Here is a 13,422-nt window from a genome sequence, read left to right on the forward strand (position 1 = left end):
TTAAAATGGGCAAAGGACTTGAATAGATATTTCTTGAAAGAAGATATGCAAATGGCCAATCGGCATATTAAAAGATGTTTGACATCATTACTCATTAGGAAAATTCAAATTAAAACCACAATGAGATACTAGTTTAAACCCACTAAGATGGAAAATAAATGTTGGCAAGGATGTGGAGAAATTGTGAAACTCTCACATTTTGCTGGTGGAACCCAAAATGGTGCAGATGCTGTGGAATACAATATGATGGTTCCTCAAAAAGGTAAACATAGAATTACCATATGACCTAGAAATGCCACTCCCAAGTATATACATAAGAAAATGAAAACGAGTGTACAAACAAAAACTTGTACAAGAATATTCACAGCAGCAATATTCACAATCGTCAAAAGGTGCAAACAACCAAAATGTCCAATGGATGAATGGATGAGTAGAAGGTGGTATATACGTGCAATGGAATATTATTCATTCATAAAAAGGAATGGAGTATGATATATACTATAACATCATGAACCTGGGAACATTATGCTGAGTGAATGAAACCTGCCACAAAAGGCCGTATACTATACGATTCCATGTATATGAAATATCCAGAATAGGAAAATTCATAGAGCTAGAAAGCAGAATAGTGGTTTCCGAGGTCTAAGGGGTTTGAGGTTTCATTCTGGGATGATGAAAATGTTCTGGAACTAGATACCAGTGATGAATGCATATTGTGAATGTACCAAATGCCACTGAAATGTACACTTTAAAATGGTTAAAATGGTAAGTTCTATGTCATATGTATTTTACTGTAAGAATAAAAAAGACAATAACGGAATACTGTGAATGACTTTGTTTATAAATTCAATGACTTTGAAGAAATAGAACAATTCCTCAAATACCCAAGCTACCAAAATCAGTCATGATGAAATAAACAACTTGAATAGTCCTATAACCATAAAAAAAAAAATTGAACTTGTAGTTGAAGTTTCTGAAAAAGAAATCCCCAGGCCCAGATAGTTTCACTAGATAATCCTACCAACCATATAAAGAACTAAATCTTATACAATATCTTCCAGATAGTACAAGAGGAGAGAACACCAATTCATTTTATGAGACTAGTATTACCCTGATATCAAAACCAGACAAAAACAATACAAAAAAAAAATTGCAGAGCAATATCTCTCGTGAACACAGATGCAAAAATCCTCAACAACATACTGGGAAATTATATCAAGCAATGTATAAAAATATTTACACACTATGACCAAATGAAATTTATTCCAAATATGCAAGACTGGTTCAACGTAGTGATCCACCCTATCGACAGGCTAAAGAAGAAAAATTATGTGATCATATCAATAAATGCAGAAAAAGTACTTGAAAAAATCCAATACCCGTAGATGATAAAAACTCAGCAAACTAGGAATAGAGTGGGAACTGTCTCACCTTGATGAAGAGCAAAAACCCTAAATCATATAGGTCATATGTCATGAGTGACATGCAGATTGAAACAAAGTGAGATACCATGACACACCTATTAGAAAAATCAAAATCCAGAACACTGGAGATAGATGATAATGATGGTTGTATAACAGTATGAATATATTTAATACCACTGAACTGCATGCTTAAAATTGTAAAGATGGTCAATTTTGTGCCATGTGTATGTTTACACAATAAAAATTAGAGGTTATTATGCTAAGGGAAATAAGTCAGACAGAGAAAGATAAATACCATCTGATTTCACTTATATGCGGAATCTAAAGAACAAAAACGGACTCACGAATAAAGAGAACAGTCTGGTGACAGCCGGAGGGGAGGGAGATGGAGGGGCTGGGAGAAAGTGGTGAAGGTTTAAAAAAGTACAATTTAGTAGTTGATAGACAGTCATGAGGACGGGAAGCACAGCATAGAGAATGCAGTCGGCAGCGATGTAATGGCTAGGTGTAGAGCCAGAGGGAAGATGGAGTAATTAGAGGGATCGTTCCATAAACTATATAAATGTCCAACCAATGTACTGTATATTTGAAACTTAATAACAAAATAAAATTTAAACAAATAAAAAAATAAGTATGGGGGAGGGAGGAATCCCTATCCCAGAAAATAAAAATGATAATGATAACATCAAATGCTGGCAAGATCGCAGAGAAATTAGATCCCTCATACATTGCTGGTGGGACTGTAAAATGGTACAGTGCTTCTGGAAAACAGTTTGGCAGTTTCTTATAAAACGAAATATGCAACTATCATATAATCCAGCAACTAGACACTTGGGAATTTGTATATCAGAGAAATGAAAACATATTTCACAAATGTTTACAGCAGCCATATACATAATAGCCAAAAACTGGAAATAACCCACATATCCTTCGACAAGTGAATAGTTAAATACACTGTGGTACATTCATGCCATGGAATACTGTTCAGCAATGATATACGAACTCCCGATATACATAAGAGCTTGGATAAATCTGCAGGGAACTACGCTAAGTGTAAACAAGCCAAACCTAAAAGGTTACACACATGTGATTTCATGTAGGTAACATACTTGAAATGACAAAATTATAGAAATGGAGAACGGCTTAGTCGTTGCAAGGAGTTGGTGGCTGGTAGAGGAGGGAGATGGCCATAAAAGGGCAGCAGAAGAGACTCCTGTGGTGTTGGAACCGTTCTATATCCTGACTGTACAGATGTTAATATCCTGGGTCTAATATTGCACCGCAGTTTGCAAGACTACCTCTGAGGGAAACTGGGTAAGCAGTACATGGCATCTCTTGGTATTATTTTTTGCAGCTGCATATGAACTTATGATTATCTCAAAATAAAAAATGTAATTTAAAAATGTATAGTTATTTTTCATTTTAAAATGTTATTCATGTTAACATATAGTGGGCTTGTTATTGTTATTAATAAAATGAAGCAAATATTTTCCATTTCAAATTTAATTTCTAATAGAATAAATGTTAATCGATATAACCTGCTTAAAGAAAAGTTCTTTGAGTCTTCAATAATTTTTTTAAATGGGGTCTCTGGACTGAACAGTTTGAGAACTGCTCCTCTGCCCCATAGGCAATAGAGTTAAAATTATTTCTCCATTGATGGCAAGGCATGAATAGTTACACTAGCTTGGAACGCAGATGACCTCAAAGATTTAAGAAACAGAGAGCAATTGGTTTGTAACTAACATCTTTCCCACCTTGATGATTTATATAGTAGCTGCCTATACCAAGTCAACCAAGGCAACATTCCAGAAGTGTAAACAATACACAAGAACTTCACCTTGAGTAGATAACATAGAATACAAAAGGTTAGAAATTTCAACCAGACAATACTATTTTCACGATGATAATACTGCCTTGAGGTTTGTTTCAGAGCCTAATAGATCTTCCGGATTGAAGTTGCAGAAATCTTGTGGTGTTTTAAACTGTCTACAACGTAGAAGGAAGAGGAAGGGAACCTTAGGAATGATGTTGACTCTAATGATAACCTCATGGGGTCCAGTGTCTAGAACAGAACGTCCCTGTGTGTATGTTCTATTAGACACCCTGGCTTCAAATTTTTAAAAAGAAAAAGAAGAATTAATGCTAAACTAGCATAGGAATCCAATTTGAAAGAAACAATACATTTTTAAACAAAATGGTCAAGGTCTGCTGGCATTGTTCACATTATGTTAACATACCATTCTTACGCATATTCAAGATGAAATCTGTTATTATATCGCCTGAAACTTTGGCATATGTCTAGGTAACTGTTACCTTTTTAATAGGTTTTATATGAAAAGACAAGTCGCTCTACTTAAGTTTCTGAGAAACCTAACAATCAGTAACAGCCAATTAGCCTACTTCTACATAACACGCTCGATACTGTATTTTAAAATAGCTCTCTCTACTCATGTGTGCATGGTGGTTCTCTCTCTCAGCCTGACTGCAGGTAATGTATGATGGTATTTCATGGGTTTTCTTCAGGTTTAAATGATCTCCAAACACTATTAGGCTATGCTCCCTTTCAGTCCCTGTGGCCTCATCAAATTATCTGCAATAACATTTCACACTGGTCTAGCTCTTAATTAAGCATTGTGCTCTCAACAGAATCCACTAATCAAAAATGAAACACTTGTTGAATATCATTCAGTTAAATACCAGCTACGTTACAGCACATTACAAGGCCTTATTTAACCCTACAAACCTATAGAGGGAGGGGGGCAAAAATGTTATCATGTTTCTGCTAAGAAGAGAGAGCTATATGATTTAATAGGTAAAAGTGAGACTATTTACCCTACAAAATGGTCAAAATGTAAGGGGGGAAAAAAACCCTTTGTTGACCATAAATTTTAAGTATCGTTAGTAAAAAGATTCCAGACACTAATGATTGTGAGTGCCGTGTCTCTGCTGGGAATCTTCTCACGAGCAAGAAGAAACTGGACATCAGAGAATTAACTGACATTTGGAGGTTCGGGGGGAGGCGCTCCTCCCAGATCCTAGGCTACATGCTGTGCTGTATGGCGCGAGCACGGGTTTGGGTCCGAACATCAGCACTGCCATTTATTAGCATCTCCCTCAGTCTCAGTCACCTTTACGATAAAATGGAGATAATCACAGGACCCAGTTCGTAGACTTGTGAGCATTAAGCGAGCCATCGCGATGTGCTATAAACATGGCGAGTGTTCGACAAATGTCTACTATCACATCCTGCTGTGTAACTCATACGCATCTACTGGAAAGAGAACGTAAGATAAACAAACAGGCTTTAAGTTAAGCAACTGGGGGATTCGCCAGATAACACTACCCATAAAGGGGGACGGATGACTTACTGAACCCCGGGAGGGGAGTTGTCACTAATACGACATCAATCCTTCCACAATGCAGGTACTGTTCTCTCTCCTCTCATTTAAAACGTTTACTGACTCATGCTCTATGACTGTTTCTAACCCACCGTTTTCTAGTCTGTCCAACACCCACCCTTTCCTACTCTGCTCCAGAATGTTGTGGCTAAGAGTCTGTAAACGACATCTCCCCACTCACTTCACTAACAGAGGCATGGGCGGGAGAGAAGGTAGAAGTGGAGGGGAGGGCTTTCTCTCTCTCCCTCCCCACCCCTCAGCCCTGCTTCTGACAGCAACTTCGAAGGCGGCTCTGTCCTTTGGTGATCCTAAAACCTGCTCCGCAGTGCCGCAACCTGCCACAAGGGTCCTTTAGGGCACTCCTAGGTTCTGCTATTACCACCAGTCTCATGGGGTGGAAACTAACTTCAGGAATAACGCCAGGTTATCTCAGTGGACATACACTGCTCTCTGTCCTCCAGTACAAGCATAACCAATGTCCTGTATCAAATTCTTTCTTTTGAAATGTAGAGAAGTTTCTGTAAAAGTCCAAAACCCTTGTGTTGCCCCAAGATCTTACATGATCCAGCCCCTATTCACCTGCCAAGCCTCAGTCAGTGACCCTCTGGCCCTGACTCTCCAGGGCCTTTTTACTCCTTCAAATACTCCAGCCTCCATCTCGCCTCATGGCTTCACGCACATGGTTCCTCTTCCAGAAACATTCTTCCTTATGCCATTCGCCTAGACAACTTTTATAAAACACTTTCACAGCATTATCTCCTTTGATTTTTATACTAGTGTCGTGAAGTAAATCAGGCAGGCATGAGGAAACGATGAGCCCCAGTTTCCAGAAGACAGAAGACAACTTCTAGCTCACTCGGCCTGCAGTGACTCAAATCTGACCGCCCTGGGGCAGACACAGCTGTGGTCCACTCCAGAATGAAGTAAATGTAAAGGTCACTGGCACAAGAGGAGGGGAGGGGAGGGGAGGGGAGGCAGGAAAACAAGCCTGTTTACTGAATATTGAAAATCTAGAATGAAGTGGTAGCAACCTCTTATTGCTTCTATTCTTCAACTTCAGATTCCAAAGGAAAAACCTCATGTGAATCTGGGACCACTTGCAGCCGACTGTGGACGGTGCACTATTTGTGACAATGAGCCTCCCTCGACCTCAGCCCAGCTTCCGAGCACCTCCTAAGGCCCCTTTTGATAAGAGCTAGAAAGGTGGGGGCAGGCCCAGAAGCACTGCTGGGTCAGGACCCTTATAATGGCAACCACAGAAACCCTGGGGTTAGTCTCAAAATTAGGCCTTGCAGGACAAACGGGATCTTTACTACAGAACTCTCCTCTGGGTTCCTCTCTCCCAGAGTCATTATATCCAAATCAGAAGCTTATCTATTATTGTCTTATTTACTTCTAAGATCCAGTCAGAATAGCAGGAATCTAATTATTATGGCCATAACTGCTTACTTTCATTTAGTGGAACAAATTTAGTAACTCAAAACAGAGTTCTGGCCAAGTTTCACTGAGTGCAACAAAGTTATTTGTTTAAAGCACAACATGGAAAATCTGATAGAATCTACAAAACATCCATTAGAAATAATGAGTGAGTTTAGCAAGGGTGTAAGATACAAGGTCGAAATACAAAAAATCAATTGTATTTCTATATACTAGCAATAAATCACTGGAAATTGAAATTTTAAATGCACCGTTTACAATAGCGCCCCAAAAATGAAATACTTAGGGATAAATTGACAAAAGATAAGAAAGACATAAACTGAAAACTATTAAATATTGCTAAGAGAAATTAAAGAAGAACTAAATAAATAGAGAGGTATACCTTGTTTGTAGATCAGAAGACTCAATATTGTTAAGATATCAATTCTTCCTAAACTGATCTATAAGTTCACATGCCCACACCAAAGAAAGACCAAGTGAACAAACAGCGAGAAGGCCCTTGCCAAGAACCAAACGTGCCGGCACCTTGATCTTGTACTTCTCAATCTCCAGAACTATGAGAAAATAAATGCCGTTGTTTAAGCCGGTATTTTGTTACAGCATATCAAGCCAACCAAACTGGGCTTGGTCATTTGATCCAGCCATGCTTCTCCTAGATATTTAAATGAGGAATTATATAGCCATACCAAGACTTGTGCACAAATATCCAGAGCAGTTTTGCTGGTAATAACCATAAACTAGAAAAACAACTCAACGTCCCCCAGCGGATGAATGGGTAAACAAATTGATATATCCATATAATGGAACGCCACTCGGTAACAAAAAGAAACAAATTGCTTATACACACAACTACTTGAATGAATCTCAAAATAATTATACTGAGTGAAAGTAGACAAAAAAAGTGTAAACATTGTGTTCTATTATATAAAACTGGAAAAAAAATGCAAACTAAACCTGTAGCAACACAAAGCATAGTGGTAGTTACTTGGGGGAGTCGGACAGGCAAGAGGGTAGAATTACAAACAGACATAAGTAAATTTTGGAGAGTGATGATTATGTTCACTATCTTGAATGTGGAAATGGTTTCACAGGCATATATTTACACATGTAAACATCAAATTGTACACTTTTAATATCTGCAGTTTACCATAAGTCAATTATTCCTCAATAAAATTGATTTTTAAATTATTTATTAAAAATTTGAAATAAAAATATAAAGGAGAACAAAACACATACTTAATTATCTAATTATTAGATTCAAATGGCATTAAAGTACTCGGTCAAATCGTTATCAAAGTTCCAAAATGATTAATCTCAATTTCTGAATTTCTCTCTTCACAGACAGCACTGGTCCACGGACTACACTTTGAGTATCACTGTTGCAGAAATTCCACATACCCTGGCTGATATTTGCTTCCTTTTATCTCTAAATCTTCAAAATGAGATCTACAAACAAAATATGAAATTGCCTTAATTGCATGTAGAAGAAGACAGTGATGAAATAATGTAAATGAGCAGGCAGGACCAGTTAAGGAAAGCAGCGAAAAACAGGAACGGCTTGTCCTCTCAGGACCGAGGGCCAATATCCTACCTTTTATTTTATTTCCTTTTAAATGTCGGGTCTCTTCTGACTACCAGAGAGGAAAGTGTCTCATGTTTAGAAATACGTCGATCCATTTTACTGGGTCTGAACTATCACATTCTCTTCAATGCCCAGAGTTGCCTATCATTCACCAAAATGCTCAATAGCTGAGTTAAATGCCTACTCTGTGCACTCATTTATTCCGAAGATATTTATTCAGCTCTTCTGGTGAGCAAGTTACCATGCTAGGCGCCATGGTAACTCCAAAACAAAGGCACTGACTCTGCCTATAAGGCGTTCAGGTCTAGAAAAAGGAACTCCCAGACATTTACACCAAGAACTATGATACTAGGTAAAAACCGATAAATGGCAACACAGAGATACGGGCCAAGTGTTACAGGAGCTCAAAAGATGGGGTGGAGGGGGGAAAGGTTGCTTGCAAGAGAATCATGAAAGGCTTATAGAAATCGGTCTCATTTGAGCTGATTTTTTTCAAAGCCTTTGGTAAGGCGCTGGGGCTCCAAAGAGGGACTGGGGTTTTACAAATCCATTCGAAAGATAGGACATGATTGCCCACAAATACATAATAATACAAGTGCAAGAGCTGCACTATCCATTATACTAGCCACTAGCCACATATGGCTACTGAGCATTTGAAATGTAGCTACGATGAATTTATATGTGTATTAGGTATAAAATATACAACAGATTTTGAAGACTGGCTACAAAAGGGATTAAAAAGTATTTCATTAATAATTTTTATATTGATTATATGCTGAAATGATCATTTTTTCATTTACTGGATTAAATAAAATATATTTTTGAAATTATATTCATTTTCACTTATTAAAGTGCAGTTGACAAATAATATTCTTACTTTTTAAAACACAGCTAGTAGAAAATTTTAAGTTATATGTGTGGTTCACATTTGTGGCTCCCAGTATATTTCTATTGTATAGGCTTAGAAGTTTAGAAATGGTACAGTAGGAAGTGCTTCAAGAATTCAGAAAGGAATGTCCACTGGAATGTGATCCTCAGGAGATGGTGAACTCCTTTTGTCCCCGTGATGCTGATATTCCCCTGGGATCTGTCTTGAGAAGTCTTTCATATTCATCCCAGATCCCTGAGCTCAGTATTACTGACACCTTGATCTCAAGATGTCCCAAACCAAACTCACGGTCCTGCTCCCAGATCCACTTCATTGAGCACTGGCATTAAGGAACCGTGGAACTAGGAGGCGGAGAGTCATATATTATTCCATTTTCAGTGCACGACATAGGACCAATGTTTTGATTCAAGGCTGGCCTTACAAGTAGATGCTCCAAACGTGAGTTTTACTGCGGCTACCAAACAGGTGCTAAGACAGCAAAACCATCTTTGGACTGTATGCTCAAGGGTCAGAAAGAACCCAGAAAAGTAACTTAATCCAACTCTTCACGCCCACTTTCAGAGGCACAGCTCTACCTCGCCTCGGAGCGTAAAGCTTCCACCCCCTCGCCAGAAATGTACTTTCACAGCCCACTGTCTCTCCAACAGCCCTCCTTCCTCCCTCGCCCACCTTTATTGCCCAAAGTTCCATGCAAATGCCAGTATTAAGAATCTGGTGATGCAAATTGAACGGTACCGGTCGTTCTTTGGGCCAAATCGGTTAGCCTATAATGAGCCACCGAAACGGGTTTTCTGAAGCTGATATATACAAACTGTTGCCTCTCTTTTGTTGAAATCTTTCTTTCAGAAGGTACCTTAATTACTTTGCACCTCTCCCAGAGCTTGCCTTCCCTTTTGATTCTGCTAAAATTACCACATGCTTATCACCTCACTTAAGTGGTCCCATGGACAGCGTCCATCAAGCAGCTCTCCGTACACCCTTAAGAAAAATGAGGAAAAGCACGGAAAAAGAGTGCACACAAGATCACACGTCTAATTCATAACAGGCCCCTCCGAGGGTTTGTTTGTTTTTGAAAAACATTACCCTTGGGAAACAAGTTTGTCATTTTCCTTTATCAGTCCTAGAAGTATATCGCCTCAATTTCTATAGCAGTCATTCACTCATTTATTTTTCCATTAATTCGTCGAATGTTTATACAGTACTTACTATACAACAATGAACAGTATAGCCGAGGCCCCTTGTCTCCCTTGTATGCATGGGGGCAGAGTGGGCGGGGGAGGATGGTGAGGGGAAGAGAGAAAGAGAGAGAAAGAGGCAGAGAAAAAAGCTCAACAAAGACACAGCAATAAGTGCTATGCAGAGCATTAAAACTAGGACATGTGATAGTAACACGTGATTCTATTAGATTGTGGTCAGGATGTGGCCTTCTGAGGGGGTGATATTTACACTTCAGTCTAAAGGACGAGGAACCATCTAGATGAAGACAGGGGCTAAATATTCCAAGCTTACAACCTTTACCCTACACTAACTTATTTCCATGTTTTAGCTATTTTCTGAAAATTCAACTGAATTTTGAAGGCCTAGATGCTAGAGCAATGCCTATCGCACTAATACCTACAATACTAAAACACAGCGGCATACTAGAGATATTTTTATTGAGCATCTGCCTAATAATAGATACTCTTCTTGACAAACTGCAACCGTAAATAAGCAATTACAAACATGTGAAATAAATGTTATAAAAGGAGTCAGAACTGAGTACCTCTAGCGAATGGAGAGGGGTGAGGGAAGACTTCTCAAAAGTGTTGTTTAAGCAAAGAGGTAGTACCAAGCAGGACTTACGTCGACGAGGAAAGGGTCGGGAGAAGAAATAAAAGAGCATTCTAGGTAGCCGGAACATAATGTGCATAGGCCCAAAGTCCGAAAGGACATAAAGCAATAGGAGACTGTAGAGCTTGAGCATACAGTATCGGGAGAGAAAGGGGAAACGGGGCTGAAGATAGGAGCGAGCATCGGTTTTTGAAGGCCTTACGTCAAAACTGACCCTGAAAACAATGGCGAATTATTGAAGAGCTTTCAGGAGGGGAGTGATATGACAAGGTTTACGCTTTAGAAAAATCCCTGGCCGTAATGAAAAGGATATTTAGAGGAGGCAGGACAAAAATGGGAGCATTTAGGAGGCCGTTGCAACAGTCCGGGGTGAAAATGATGGCTTGAACTAAGATGATGGCAGGGAGTATGGAAAGATGAACTGAATTGACAGTATTTGACAGTAGTCATTACGTCTCTGCTTGGGTATGGGATGTGAGGGAGATGGAAAGATCAAAAATAAACCCCAGGTTTCTGGCACAAATGATTGGGTGGGCGAGCAGTGCTATTTACTAAGAGAAGAAGGCTGAAGGTGAGGATCGACTTTTAGGGACAAAGGAAGTAAACTTTGAGACATAAAGAGTCTGAAATGCCTTCGAAGCCTGCAAACGAAGCTATCGAAGGTCAGCTAGATACTTGGGTTTGGAACCCGACAGAGAGGCCTGGCCCGGCAGGACTAGAGTCATCAACTCATTTGAATCTGGATTCAAATGAAGCTATAAGAAATCTCTAAGACAATCATAGCAGTTCAGGAAGTATTAGACGACATTAAGCAATTATTTTAAATTTTGCTCAGGTATAAAAATGGCACGGCGGTTATGATTTTTAAAAGCCCTTGTGAAAAGTACACTGAAGTTTTACAGGTGAAATGACAAAGTGCACAAAATGCCGCATTTGTTGCAGCTCAGTGATGGGACCATAGGCGTTAAACTATTATCTTTAGTTCTGTTTATGTTTGAAAACATAGTTGTTTTTTCTTAAAAAGTAAGAGTCATCTACCTATAGAGGACAGTGAGAATAGACTCAAGTGCTCTGGGAAGAGAAGAAAAGAGAACACAAGGAAAAGTGAAGTGAGTGAGTGAATCTTATTATTAAAAGAAAAAAGCACAGGAAGATAACGTCACTAAAGAACTGATAGAGAGGAAGGAGAAACCCCAAAAAGAGCTATGTCTCAGAAGCCCAGGGAATGGTTGTCAAGAGGCAGGAATAACCAGTCGTACAGAGAACCCAGGTAAAAGGGGAACTGAAAAGGGTCCCCTGCACTTAGCAACCACAAGGCTGCAATGACCTGTACCAAGTCGGTCTAGTTCCGTGGTAGACACCGACCTTGGAGTCCAGTGAGCTGAAGAATGAACAGGACATGAGGAAGTAGGAAAAGGGGTGCGAACCACTCTCAAGTGGCTTATCCTTGAAAGAGAAGAGAAGAGGGTTGCAGTTAAAAGGGAATGTGGGGCTGAGAAAAGGTTTGGGGGTCTAAGAGGAGAAAAGACTTGAGCTCGATTAAAGGAACGAAAGGGGTGGCCTGAGTCACTTACTAATCATGAACCTGGGCACTTAACAGTTGTTAGATGGCATAACAATTAGAGAACAGGATAACCCTTCAGGATTCAAACGAGATATCATAAGTGAAGGTCTTCAGTAAACTGGCAAGTGTTATATACATATATATACATAACTATTACTAAGTAGGTAAATGAATACTGTTAAATTTATAAGGTCCAAGCAACCTTACCATTATGCTTGTTTCCTCTCCGTATCCAAATAACATGATATCTTCACTAGTATAGAGGAAAAAAGAGACATCAGAGCAAAAGAGCTGGTGAGGATAATCAGGAGATAACACAAGCCATTTTTCCGTCGTTCATGGACGAGGCTGCTGATTTATTCAGCGAAGCAAATGAATCAGCAACCATTTTTTGTTAATGGTAAACAGAAAGAATATTTAAAGCCTAGCAATATGTAGCCAACAAATTGTACATATTACAAAGGCAAATGTAATAATAAAGGGAGCAGAGTTCTATAAAAATTAAATAATGAAAATGGTATTCAGAAACCCATTAGCGAGGAACTATGATGCTAGAATAAGCAGCACTTTCAGTGTGAGCAAAGACCTTTGCTTTTAAAGTCCTTAATGAAGATGAGTCCAGAAAACAGTACTAAAAGCCATGGAAAAGTCTTGAAAATCAAACTGTAAAAAAAAAAAAAAAAAAGACCAGGCCGCTGTGTTGATACCCATAATGGACCCCGAAGTCAATACCAAGCATGCTAGTTAAACGGCAGCAAGCCGCCACTAAGTGGGGATGTGAGGTACATTTCGTGTGTCTTTTCTGGCGTGTGCTGTTTTTTTTTTTTTTCTCCTTTTTTCCTTGTTTAAATCAAAGCCTATTGCTAGATTCAAAGAATTTCGAAACTTCAGAATCTGGTTTAAAACCACGGCCACGGAGAGTCCCTCTTGAGGCCCTGTCGACTCCTGCTCTGCGCACTTCTCCTCCATCCACTTTTCTCTTCACGTTCTATACGTTTTCCTTACCTTCCGTGATCCCAGCAAAGTTACTGCCAAGAATTTAACTAATTTCGTGTAATTTTGATCATGAGTTTTAGTCCCCTTTTCCGAGAGGTATTTCTATTTTCAAAGCTATCTCCAATAGTACAAAGGAAGTCTCCATATTCTGGTAAGCAGAAGAGAGACAGATTGCCTTTGGGGTGAAGAAACGAGTGTCTCGGGTCCTTGAAATCGCATCTGGCCACAGCACCCTTCAGGCTGAAAGCAAAGTGTCTCTCTTGGCTCTCAGCTCACTACTCCAGATTTACTGAGCTGAC

The sequence above is a fragment of the Rousettus aegyptiacus genome, unplaced genomic scaffold, assembly GCF_014176215.1.
Source record: "Rousettus aegyptiacus isolate mRouAeg1 unplaced genomic scaffold, mRouAeg1.p scaffold_m13_p_6, whole genome shotgun sequence".
NCBI classification, from domain to species: Eukaryota; Metazoa; Chordata; class Mammalia; order Chiroptera; family Pteropodidae; genus Rousettus; species Rousettus aegyptiacus.